This window comes from Arvicanthis niloticus, chromosome 8, assembly GCF_011762505.2.
Source record: "Arvicanthis niloticus isolate mArvNil1 chromosome 8, mArvNil1.pat.X, whole genome shotgun sequence".
Lineage (NCBI taxonomy): Eukaryota > Metazoa > Chordata > Mammalia > Rodentia > Muridae > Arvicanthis > Arvicanthis niloticus.
In genome coordinates, this window is record NC_047665.1 from 87,476,326 (window position 1) to 87,489,172 (window position 12,847).

The following is a 12,847-nucleotide window of genomic DNA, read 5'->3' on the forward strand; positions in this document are numbered from 1 at the left end:
GCACTTTACCAGCCGAGCCCCCCCCCCCACATTTTCCCTCTTTCTAATTTCTTCTTTAGATTTATTCATTTTATTTTACGTATTTATGTATGTATGTACAGCATGTAATGTCTGTATCGTGTATCCTGGAACTGGAGTTATAGGTGGTTGTGAACCACCATGTGGGTGCTAGGAGTTCACCTTTTATCATGTGTGTCCATGGGAACTTAAGTACTCAGGCTTGGCAGCACATGTCTTTACTTGCTGAGCCACCTCACCAGCCCCAGTATTTCCTAAAACACTTATTCTTATGTGTTCCCAAATTGGTCTCCAACTTGTTATGTGGCTAAAGACAGCCTTCTGGCCTCTCCCTAAGAGGATGATCTTCAATTTCTTTCTTTCTCAATTTTACTTTGATTTATGTGTAAATGTGTGTTTGTGTGTGCACATGTGCACAGGTGTCCATGGAGGCTGGAAGAGTGCACTGGATTTCCTGGAACTGAAGCTGCAGGCAGCTGTCAGCAAGTGGTGTACATACTGAGCTCCCTCCCCCAAACAGGCTCTTCCTCCTTAAAATGTTGCCAGAATACTTGGCACAATAACAAACATACCCATGTCACCATGGATAACAATGTTAATCAGTAGTTACTGAGAGCCTGAGTGGAATTTCAGGTAATTCAACAGTAAGTATGGTGTTAGCCCTGGGGAAATTCATCTAGGGACTCAGTCTTGACATCTTGGTTCTACGAAGGTGTAGGGTCACATCCACCTAGATGGAAGCATTTCTACTTTGGGTGGCACACCTGGCATCTCGTGACTCAGTCTCTGCATACCTGATAGACATATCCTAGACAGTGGGCCCCCATTCTCTCTGCCTTTTCCTCCAGACAGAGCAGGGCACTAGAAAGAAGACTACCTGGAAGAAAGAAAAAATGTGAACCCAAAGATTCCAACATTTTTCAGTGTCATGTATCATATTGTCAAACCCATGGAATCCTATATACTTAAAAAATTAGACATGTACACTATTTTAAAAAAATACTCTTAGGGTTGTGAGATGGCTCACTGGTTAAGAGCACCTGTTCTTACAGAACACGTCTTACAGAAGACCCACATTCAATTCCTAGCACTCACATGGTGGTTCACAACCATCTATAACTCCAGTTCCAGGATACACAATACAAACATACATGTAAGCAAAACACTCACATAAAATAAATCTAAAATATTTTAAAAATAATTTTCATATTTACTTATGTGTATATGTGTAGAAATGCTATAACACACACATGGAAGATAACTTACAGAAGTTGGTTCTCTCCTTCCACCACATGGGTTCCAGGTAATTGAACTCAGATCATCAGGGTTGGCATCAAGTGCATTTACTCACTGAACCATCTTGCTGGCCCTGTTTGTTTTCTTTTTTTCAGACAGGGTCTTACATAGCCTAGGCTAGCTTTGAACTCCTAATCCTTTCGCCTCACCTCTAGGTGCTGAGATTATAAGCAGGCTCTACCATGCCTGCCTAGATATACACATTACTGACAGATACTAGAGCAGCTCTGTCTCACCTGGAGCCAGGAAAGAATCATAAGCCATGCTGCAGTTCTATAATGGTCTCACTTTACATGTCAAGTATCAGCCTGGCTTTTCTTTCTCAAGAGCAATCACTTCTTAGGGTGATCAGGCGGCACACCATTCTGTACACCCAGAGAATGGTCTACGAGAGCTCTATTTTTGGTTTTCAATGACTTTATTAAGTATATAACAAGCAAAAGCAAACATATAATTAGCATAGAGTAGATAGAAGGAAGCATCAAATACATGGCAAAATACCAGCAAGTTGCATTGCTCAAACATGCAGCAGGACATTGCCTGCAGAAGCCGTCTTAAGGCGGCAAGCTGAGACTCAGTGGAGCAAGGTGATCTTTTCGGGTGATTTCTAAACAAAGAAAACACCAGAATTTCAAAGAAGTCTGCTTCCAGTGGTGCACCACCTCTGTCTGTATACCACCCAGCAGAGAGGTGTAGATTTTCAACATATGAGTTGAGCATTGTTTCACTGCTGACTAGAGGCCAGCTCAGGTCCAGAGTAACCCCCCAATCATTTAGTGGGCTATGACTGTTCTGACTGCTGTGTGACTCTACTGATCGCCACCTTCTAATTTTCTGTCCTCTTCATCTTTCTCTTACTCTGTTTTTGTGAACCCCTTTCTCTTGGAGGCTCAAACAAATCTCTGACCTGTTTCTAGATAATAGGATATGAAGAATATTCCAATACTTTGCAAATGTAACAAAAGTTTGAAGATTTAAAATTTTTGAGTGTGTGTGTGTGTATGTATGTGTTGGGAAGATGGACATGTGTTTCCCCTAGTGCTCATATAAAGGTCAGAGGACAACTTTCAAGAGTTAGTTCTCTCCTTCCACCATGGGACTCAGGAACTGAACTCAGGTTGTCATGTCTATGAAGCAAGTGCCTTTACCTAATGAGCCATCTCACCAGCCCCATGGTGTTTAAAACGTTTGTGTGTACGTGTACATGTGTGAGGGTGTGCATGCTCCTTTGTCTCCAGTCATCTGTTGGCTCAATCAATCATGGCTCAGTCATCTCAGCTATTACTAAGACCACTATCTTACGCAATAAACCAACACATCAAGTCGTGGTTGAGTGTTCTGTATATGAGCTTCAAGATTCTCAAAAGTTTTTTCTATATCAATGACTTGAGCTAGATAACTACAATATTATTTATAATGCTTTAAAACTTAATCATTATGAGCTTTGGCCCTAACTCTGTACCTTCATCTATGCCTACCTCACCTTCCTGTGCACTGAGTGTGTGTGTGTGTGTGTGTGTGTGTGTGCGCGCGCGCGCGCGCGCGCGCGTGTGCATGCTCCAATGCTTAAGAAGGCAAGAGAACTATCTCAGGTATTGTTCCTCAGTATTCCCCTTGTTTTATCAGACAAGGTCTCTCCATGGCATAGAACTTGTCAAGTGGGCCAGGGATCCATCTATCTCTGCCTTCTTTTTATGTGGATGCTAGAGGCTGAAATCAGGTCCCCAAGCCTGAATGGCAAGCACTGTACTGCCTGGCTATCTCCTCAACCCTTCTTTCAAAGTACGCCATTTCTCTGGTCCTAACCCACCCTCCAGCTACCACCGTCCTCTCTTCTGTGTGAGCCTTTTCTTCTGGGAAGGGAATACACTAGCCTTTCGACTGCCCTTGAATTTTGTCCATAAAGTTCCCCACTCCTCAACAGTCTCGCTCACTCACTGCAGCTCAGACACCTGACAGCCAAGTCGTTTCCATGTTTCATTAAAACTCTCAGTTCCTCCTCAGTCCTTCCCTACCCTTTAATGAACTTTTTGTTTTGTTTTGAGAAAACACCTCACACTGTAGCCCAGGCTGGCCTCAAACTCCTCCAGCCTCAACCTCCCAAGTGCTAGGATTATAAATGTGAGCCACCAATCCCAGCTACTAGTGCATTCCACTGTTACTGTTTTTATTAATTGCTATTGGTATTATCATCAGTAGTAATGGTGGTGGTGACAGGCCTGTCACACATGCCAAGCCAAGTGCTCCACCCCTCAGCTATATCTCCAACCCTTTTACTTAGAGACAGGGTTACCCAAGTTCACCCTGAACTTGGCTCTGTGGTCCAGGAAGACTAGCTATTGTATTGTAGTGGTGACTATTTCTTCTCCTTCCCTGCTCTTCCTCCTATCTTTCCTTTCCGTCTCCCTTCTTAAAAAAAAGGGGGCGGGGCTGGAGAGTTACCAACCTCCTGTTGGTAAAGTGCCTGCCTTACAAGTACCACAGCTCAGTCTTCAGACCCCAGATAAGAAAAGCTGGGCATGGAACCTGGTGCCATGATTAGAGGTTGAGGACAGACACTGCTCTAGGGGAGACCTGAGTTTGGTCCCAGTACCCATAATGGGTGGCTTACAGCCACCTGTAACTCCAGATTTAGGAGAATGAGATACCTCTGGCCTCCATAGGAGCCTGTACTCAACATGCACACACACACACACACACGAATAAAAATATAAAAAATATAGATTTTTTATTTTAAAGAAAGGTTAGCTATGGTGGTCGTACATGCTTGTAACAGAGTGCTGGGGAGTAGAGATAGGCAGATCCCTGGGGTTCTTTGGACAGTCATCCTAACCTACATGATGAGTTCCAGGCCTGGGAGAAGCCCTATTTCAAAAAAAAAAAAAAAAAAAAAAAAAAAAAAAAAAAAAAAAAAAAAGATAGACAGCACGTAAGAAATGACTCTTGAGCCTGTCCTCTGGCCTCTACATGCATATGGACAGGCATGTACCCACACATGCACACAAATAAGAACATAAATAAGTTAAAAGAAAGGGCCAAAGAGATGGCTCAGGGATTAAAAGTGGGTGACATGCTCCGAGAAGAGGCTGTGTTCAGTTCCTAGCACTCATATTGAAGGGCTGACAACCACCTATGATTCCAGCTCCAGGATATGTGAAGCCTATTTTGGCTTCCATGGGTACCTGCATGCACATGTGTGCACATACAAACTCAGACATATACATACATAAATTAAAAATAAAATAATTTTAAATAAATAAAAACAAAAGTAATATATAAGAAGATGGGCCTAATAGTAGAAGCCTGTAATGCCAGCTGCAAGAGAGTCACAAAAGCAGACTGCCTTGGCTATAGAGCAGGTTCAAGTGCAGGCAGGGTAACTTAATGAGATCCTGTCTCAACACAGAGAAATAAAGCCCTGGTGATTTAGGGACAGAGTACATGCACATCATGAGCAGAACCCCAGGTTCAATGAGCTCTCAGCACTATAAAAGAAAAAAGCCAATCCTTACATGTACATTATGCATGAAATTATAAAAGGATAGATCGGGTCATGTGTGGTGCTGCATGCCTTTAATTCTAGCACTTGGAGGCAGATATAGGTAGATCTCTGTGAGTTCAAGGCCAGCCTCATCCTCATAGCAAGTTCCAGGCCAGCCAAGGTTACATAGTAAAGACCCCATCTCAAAAAGATCAAAAAGAAGAAAACCAAAACAAACAATAAATAAGATAGTTCAGCTCAGCTCATAAAGCCAAGCCTGATGAGTTGAGTTTGACACAGTGCACCCACATGGTAGGAGAGAACCAATAGCAAGTTGTTCTCTGACCTCCACAAGTGTATCTTGGCATCTGCACACATACACGCAAATACACAAAATAAAAAATAAAATTATGATAAATATACATAAATCACTGAGACCTGAAGTATGGCTGGCCAGAAATTAGTATTTAGGTATAATGATATGATTCTTACAATTTAAAACAAAATTTTAAAGACAATACAAAACAGTGTATCACTATTTTTTTTAAGATTTATTTATTTTGTTTGTGAGTACTCTATTTGCATGTACACCTGCATGCCAGAAGAGGTCATCAGACCCTATTACAGATGGTTGTGAGCCACCATGTGGTTGCTGGGAATCAAACCCAGGGACTCTGGAAGAGCAGCCAGTGCTCTTAACCTCTGAGCCATCTCTCCAGCCCCACTATTTTTTAAGTTTCTTTACAAATTTTTATTAGGTGTGTGTGTGTACCATGTGCGTGCAGGTACTTTCAGGGACCTGAAGAGGTCTTTGGATCCCAAGGAGAGATTTAGTTGGTTGTGAGCCCCCATGTGCGTGCTGGGAACTGGCTTCGGACCCTCTGGAAGAGCAGCAAGCTTTCTTATATGTCAGCCATCTTTTCTGCATCCTCATTACTTATTCTTGTCTATATTTATTAGTATTTTGCATGTAATGGGTTCAATTAAAATGGAGTAAAAATTAACAAAAACATTTGCCTAAGATTAGAAAGGGTCCTCTTGAATCACTTAAGTACATATATGTACATACAATCGATATAAATAAAAATATACATGTAATATGCATCTGTAGTTTCCCCCCCCCCCAACGCTTGGAGGAGGAATCCAGGGCTCAGCAGAGGCAGAGTCCACATTCCCACTCCTGAGCCTAATCTCTGCTTCCAGCGCTCACCCGTACATGTGGCAGTTGCCAGGTCCATGAGGCGGGAGAACACTCGGAGACACCGTTTAACGTGTATCCAACATATCATTTCCTTGTGGTTTAAAAGAAAAGAAGGGAAAATGGTAAAGGTTTGGAGCCTTTGCCGACAATAGCTGACGTGTGACGAAGACAGGACTTTACGACAGTTTTACGACGCTCTCTACCTCGCTCTTCGCGCCAACCGGGCTGGGCGAGCTGCGATGCTGGCGAATCCGGTTACTTGAGTCCTTCCACGATCCGGTCCACCTCAGGACCTCTGTCGAGAGGAGTCCGTATTACCCGTGCGGACCTCACAGCCCGGAAGTCCTCGCTCGCGGAGATTGACAGCTAGAAAGCCGGCCGTGGTGACGCTACATCCTCTTTGGCTTCCTGGGCGGCTGGGCGGACTTACAGACGTCCGGCTTCACTGCGCCTCCCCTAAGAAGACTGAGGGGTCGTAGTTTTGTTACTCTTGGTAGATGAAGATCGGCTCAGTTAGGGAAGGGAAGGCCGAAGACAGCCTTAAGGAAATGGCCTTTAGGACACTGCCTGTGGCAGGGATTCACATGGGACCGAGCTCAGGGATAGATGAGGCAGATGAACCGACCAGAGTGGAGTGGGCGTGGAGGGTACCGTGTTGAAAATGCATCAAATCTTTGCTTGGTGTTGAGACTGCCCTAGAATTTGCCTTGTACCCGAGAAAAACCTTGAACATCTGATACTCTTGCCTCCACATTGCAAGTGTTGGGATTATACGCGAGCCAGCCACTACATCGAGTTGAACAAATCCCTAAATCACAATTCTGTTGATAAAGCTGGCAGTTCATGAAATGACCTATTTCTTCCATGCACTCAGTCCAACATGTAGATTTCCTCTTATTTGGATGCCCTAAGGAACTAGTTCGGTTTTCATTACATGTTCCTGTGTGTGTGTGTGTGTGTGTGTGCTCGCGCGCGTTGGATCGGCAAGTGTTGTGCCACTGAGTGTATCCCCAGCCTTTTATATTTTCAACTACACAGAATTTTAATATTTTATTGTATATTTTTGTTTTGGGGGGGTTTTGAGACAGGATCTCAACAATATAGTCTAGGCTGGCCTTAAATTCAAATCTTCCTGATTACAGGCCTGAGCAAATATGTATATAATTGTAACATTTTGGAGAGGCGAAGGCATGACTTCAGGGTTTTGTGCATGCTAGACAAACACTCTGTTATTGAACGATATACATCTAACTCTCAATGATATAACTTTGAGACATTAAAACAATGTACACTTTGGACGCAGTGGCCCCGGCCTTTCATAAGCAGAGACAGGCCAGGTAGCACTACACTGTGAGACCCTGTCTCCATAAAGGGACATATATGGAGACCAGAAGGCAACCTGTGGGAACCTAGTCTCTTTCATCTTGTTGGCTTCAGGAATCTAACTGAGGTTGTCACTTGGTGGCAAGTACCTTGGCCCACTGAGCCACCTCACCAGCTCTTTAAACATTTTCTTTTTTGTTGTTGTTTTGAAGTATCAATGTTTTTATTTTTAGGCTCTTACTAAATGATTCAGAGCCTCTTGTAGCTTGTAAAATGGCATTGACATCTGACATTCTTTATTAATTAAAGATTACAAATTTAGGGGCCCGAAGCAAGCGGAGGCTGGATCGAGTGAGAGGGGGTTCGGGTGGGGGTGGCGGTCTGGAGCGAAAGGGGCCCTGAGTGAGCAGGGGATGAAGCAAGTGAGGCATGGAGTGAGCAGGGGCCAAAGCAAGAGGGAGAAGGGAAAGGGGAAAAAGAAAAAATAAGATTACAAATTTATTCACATTTGTTACAGTTCTCTCTCTCTCTCTCTCTCTCTCTGTGTGTGTGTGTGTGTGTGTATGGGGGGGCTGTTTGCATATAAGTATGTGTGCCAACTGTGTACTGGGTACCCACTGAAGACATAAAAAGGTTTCAGATTCCATAGAACTGGAGTTAAAGATGGTTTGTGAGACAGTATGTGGGTGCTGGGAATCAAACCTAGGTCCTCTGGAAGAGCAGCCATCTTAACTGTTGAGCCATTGCTCCAGCCTTAATACATTCACATGTGTTAAGGTTCTTAACAGTTAACCTTTGTATAATTATGTGGAATTTTACCTATACATATGTATGTGCACCGTATATGTCCAGAAAGGCCAGAAGAGGGCACAAGATTCCCTGGAACTGGAATTAGACATGGTTGTAAGCCACTGTGTGGGTGCTGGGAACCGAACTCTGACTCTGCAAAACCACCAACTCTTAACTGCCAAGTCATCTCTCCAGCTTCAAAAACTTATTTTTGAACACTGATTTATCAACACATTTTATCAAGATTTCTCATGAGGGGCTGGAGATGGCTCAGTACTTAGGAGTATTGACTTCTCCCAGAGTACCTGGGTTCCATTTCCAATACCCACACAATGGCTTATAACTATCTGTAACTCCAGTTCTAGGAAATCCTGTGCCTTTTTCTGACCTCCACAGGCATCAGACATTCACGTGGTACACACACATACATGAAGGCAGAATCTAAGTGCAGAAAACATTTCAAATGAAGCTACTCTGACCCACAGGGTTCAACATAGTCTCATTCATATATTTCCTTTTTCAAATATCAAATGTGTAATTTTACTCCCAAAGTGGACTATATTTTTTAATTGCGGAACTGACATACTCAGAAAATTTAAAAATAGTTTTGATGTTAGCCAAGGTCAGTGCACTTCTACTCAAAAGGCCCACAGAGGGCTAGGCCTTTTGTTGAATGAAAACAGGTGATGGCAGTGCCTACCATTCACTTCTGTAGTTGTGTATGTGTTTGAATGGGCATGTGGAGGTCCCGGGCCAGCATGAAGAGACCTTTTCACTTGCTCTCCACCCTAGTCACTAAGGCAAGGTCTCTCAACTGGTCTTGCTAGCCAGATTGCTTTGGAGATCCCACCTTCTGAATGTTGAAATTACACATGGGCAGCCATGCCCACACCTTATTTACTTGGGTTCTGGAGATCCAAACTTTGGTCCCCACACTTGTGAGGCAAGTGCTTTATCCACTGAGCCATCTGCCAGTCCTACTATTCACTTTATAAGCTAAGATTTATTCATGATGCTTAGATTTGAGAGTAGGTTTCAATCAATTATTGCTCTGATACATATCAAATGTAGATATGTATTGAAATTTTTAAATCTCAAAGCTAGAGTTGGCTCAGTGGTTAAGAGCACTGACTACTTTCATAGCTCTACCCGCAAGTTTGATTCCCAGAACCCATTTGGTGGCTCACAAATCTGTAATTCCAGTTCCAGGGGATCCAACACCCTCTTCTGGTTGATCTCCATGAGAATCAGACATACACATGGTACACAGATATATATAAGCAAAATACCCATATACATAAAATGCACTAAAAATGTAAAGGTCAAATGTAATGTTAAATCCAGATCTGCAGAGGAGAGTTCAGTTTCCAAGACAACAGTGATGGCTTAACTATGTGAAACTTTATACAGAAGCTGTCCACATTACATTAACACCAAGGAAACAACAAATTAAAGTTTTATAATAACTCCTCAAGGTCCTGTTTAACATACATGTAATTATGGCTGCTTTTGTTGTTCTTGTAGGTGTTTTGGTTTTTTGTTCTTTTGGTTTGAGACAGGGTCTCACTACTATGTAGTTCTGGCTGTCTGGAACTCACTCTGTAGACCTGACTGGTCTTGAACTCAAGAGATTCACCTGCTGCTGCTTCCCCAGTGCTGGGATTAAAGGTGTACGCCACCACTGCCCGGCATGCTGTTTCTTATTTTTTATTTTGTACGTGTGTGTGTGTGTGTGTGTGTGTGTGTGTGTGTGTGTGTGTGTGTGTGTGTGATTCTATGGTACCTGTGTGTAGTTCAGAGGACAATTTTAGGTAGGTAGTTTGCTGTTCTTAAGTCCTAAAGATCAAACTTGGATAGTCAGGTTTGATGGCAAACACCTTTCCCAGCTGGTCCATCTAACTTGCCCTGGAAGCTTTGTCTAACAAGCTTTGCTTGTTTTATGACTTTATTGCCTCTTTGTTCTCTAAAGCCTCTTCCAAGATAAAAGGGTTTTTTTGTTTTTTGTTTGTTTGTTTGTTTTTGAGGTAGGATTTTTCCAGCCCTGGCTGGTCTGGAATTACCACATGGCCCAGGCTGCCCTCAAACTCACCTGCTGCTGCCTCCCCAAAGCAGGAAGTTGTGTGGCACCACACCTGTCCAGGCAGTTTTTATTATCCAGTTTTCTTAAGAAATGTTTTGATTTTCAAAGCCTCTCACTTTGTAACAAACTCCAGCAGATTCAGTGACAGCATTTATCATTGGTCGAACCTTCCCACATCCTTTCTCCAAACCAAAGTTGGATTCTCACCGTTTTCTACATCAAAAGAAAGTGTAGAATTAAAAAATTTAACAAAGCCATTTGTCCTCTGCCACAGTGAACCCTGTATTAGACTTAGCGGGTGGGATATAAAGAAGTTGTGTTTCAGTACAGATTATAAAGGGAGACCATGAGGAAGGTGACAGTTTGGGTTCTCTTGCTTGGCTCAGTGCTGCCTTTGTTGAATTATGAGTAGTTATGTGTGTCACCAGACACACTTGAGTAAAACTGCAGAGCAACCCCACTCAGGCCACAGAGGGTCTGCCTGTCTCCACAGGTGCACAGGACGTTTTACTGGACAGAGATCCATGTAGAATCCTTGCCCTAGGTAGACACAAGGGATGTGGACCCCATCCTTTTAATTGATAAATACATCCTACTGTAGTTACTTTTCCCCTCACTTCTTTCTTTTCATAGGGTCTCCTAGGCTGGCACTGAACTCTCTATATAGCCAAAAATAGCCCTGAACTTCTGCCTCTCTTCCTTTCACATCACATTCTGAGTGCTAGGATTACAGGTGTGAGGCAATGGCCTGGCTACTGTCACATGCGCGCGCGCGCGCGCGCACACACACACACACGTATATATGTATGTATATACATGTGTGTATATATATGTACATACATATATACATGTGTGTATATACATGTATGTATATATATGTATGTATATATACATATACATGCTGTTCTGGAACTTGTGACTGTCCTGCCTCAGCTTCCCAAGCACCAGTATTATAAGTATGTGGCACAATGCAGAGCTATGGATCCTTTTTTGGAGATGAAATGTCGATGTCCATATATACTTCTACCTAATCATGAAACTGAGGTAGATCAGTTTAGCTCAGGAGTTTGAGGGCATGTTAGCAAGCATAGGAGACTGAGGACCCCCCACCCCAGTAAAAGTATACACACTTGGGGTTGGATCCATTATGCAAGTTTCTCTCAGTTTTAAAATTACACTTGTTGGGGAAGGTGGTGGCAGGTGCACTGTTGCTACAGCAATTCTCCTATGCCATTTTGTGGGTTCCAGGAGAGGAACTCAGCCTTCCTGATTTGGCAGCATAGAACTTCAACCACCAAGCCATTAGTTTTCAACCTGTGGGTTGTAAAGCCTTCGGGGGAGGGGTTGAATGACCTTTCATAGGGGTCACATATTAGATATCCTGCACCTCAGATATTTATATCACTATTCATAACAGTGGCAACATTAGTTATGAAGTAGCAACAAAAATAATGTTATGGTTGGGGGTCACGATAACATGAGGAACTGTATTTAACTGTATTTAAGCGTCACAGAGTTAGGAAGGTTGAGAACTCTGAGCCATCCCTCAGTATGCAAGTTTAATGAACTTTTTGTGAGTTGTGGTTTTGATGTAAATTCTAACTTCAAAGCCCTTTTAGGGCAAGAATTTGGAAGAAGACAGGAACCAGTAGCAGGGTAGATGTGAGGACAAGACAGAGACGTGAGAGCACTATGAGCAAAGCACATGATGTGCGTGTGTGAAAACACCCCAACAAAACCCATCATTCTGTTACTTGTTCTTTTCAGGGTAGGTGAGCACACATGTGGAAGTCAGAGGACTACCCGAGGATGCTGGTGTTCTCCTTCTACCATGTGAGTCTCGCAGACTAAACTCTGGTCAACAGGTCTGAAGACAAACACCTTTACATTTAAGGATATTGAGAAAATTTCTGAAATCACGGAAATAGAGAAATTTGGGATGCCAACATTAAGAAATCCTTAAGATACCGTCACATGCAAACTTGTACGGCCACATGGAGATCAGTGTGTCAGTTCCTCAGGAAGCTGGGAATCAACCCACCTCCAGACAGCCTTACCACTCGTGGGAATATACCAGAAGGACTACATTTATGCTGTAGACACAGGTATTTGCTCAACCATGTTCATTGCTGCTGCTCTATTTATAATAGCTGGAAACGGGAACAATCTAGATGTCTCTCAACATCTAGAAGGAAAGGAAGAAAACGTGTAACATTTACACAATGGAGTATTACTCAGCTGCTCCCGCCTGCGGTAGATGGGAACAAATAAGAAGACCCACAGCTGGACAATGTGGAGAGAGGGAGAGACCTTGGAACACTCAGTCCTACACAAATTCCTCCCAAGGATATTAAAGAAGACCTAGGAAACAAGGCCTTCTAAACACAACAGGAATGACGCATACAAACTCAGAGACTGTGGCGCCATTCACGGGGCCTGCAAAGGTCTAAGGCAGATGGGTCTGTCCCAGTGGTTAGAATGGAAGTGGACATAAGCCCCCATCTCTAACCCAGATGATATTTCCAATCGACAACTTCCCCCAAAGGAAAAATTAGTTTCTCCAGTGGGGTCTCACTGGGCATATGAGCCACTGTAAGGACAGATACCATGCCCAGCAGTAGGTGGCCAATACAAAGTGAATTTAATGGCATTATTGGAG

The 12,847-nt window shown here is 43.1% G+C and overlaps 1 protein-coding gene across 7 annotated transcripts in view; it reads right to left on the reverse strand.

Annotated features, from left to right (window-relative positions):
• LOC117713910 (zinc finger protein 426-like) overlaps positions 1–12,847 on the reverse strand; it is a 38,485-nt gene that overhangs the window by 5,903 nt on the left and 19,735 nt on the right. The window contains exons 1-4 of one of the 7 annotated variants that reach the window (XR_004607476.2): positions 10,198–10,346; positions 6,200–7,717; positions 6,006–6,087; positions 813–895 (exon numbers count right to left, since the gene is read on the reverse strand). The exons of 1 other annotated variant lie outside the window; for it this stretch is intronic. The gene's annotated coding sequence lies outside the window, so the exon portion shown is untranslated. 5 more of the 7 variants (XR_013112369.1, XR_013112372.1, XR_013112371.1 and 2 more) reach the window with 5 other exon arrangements.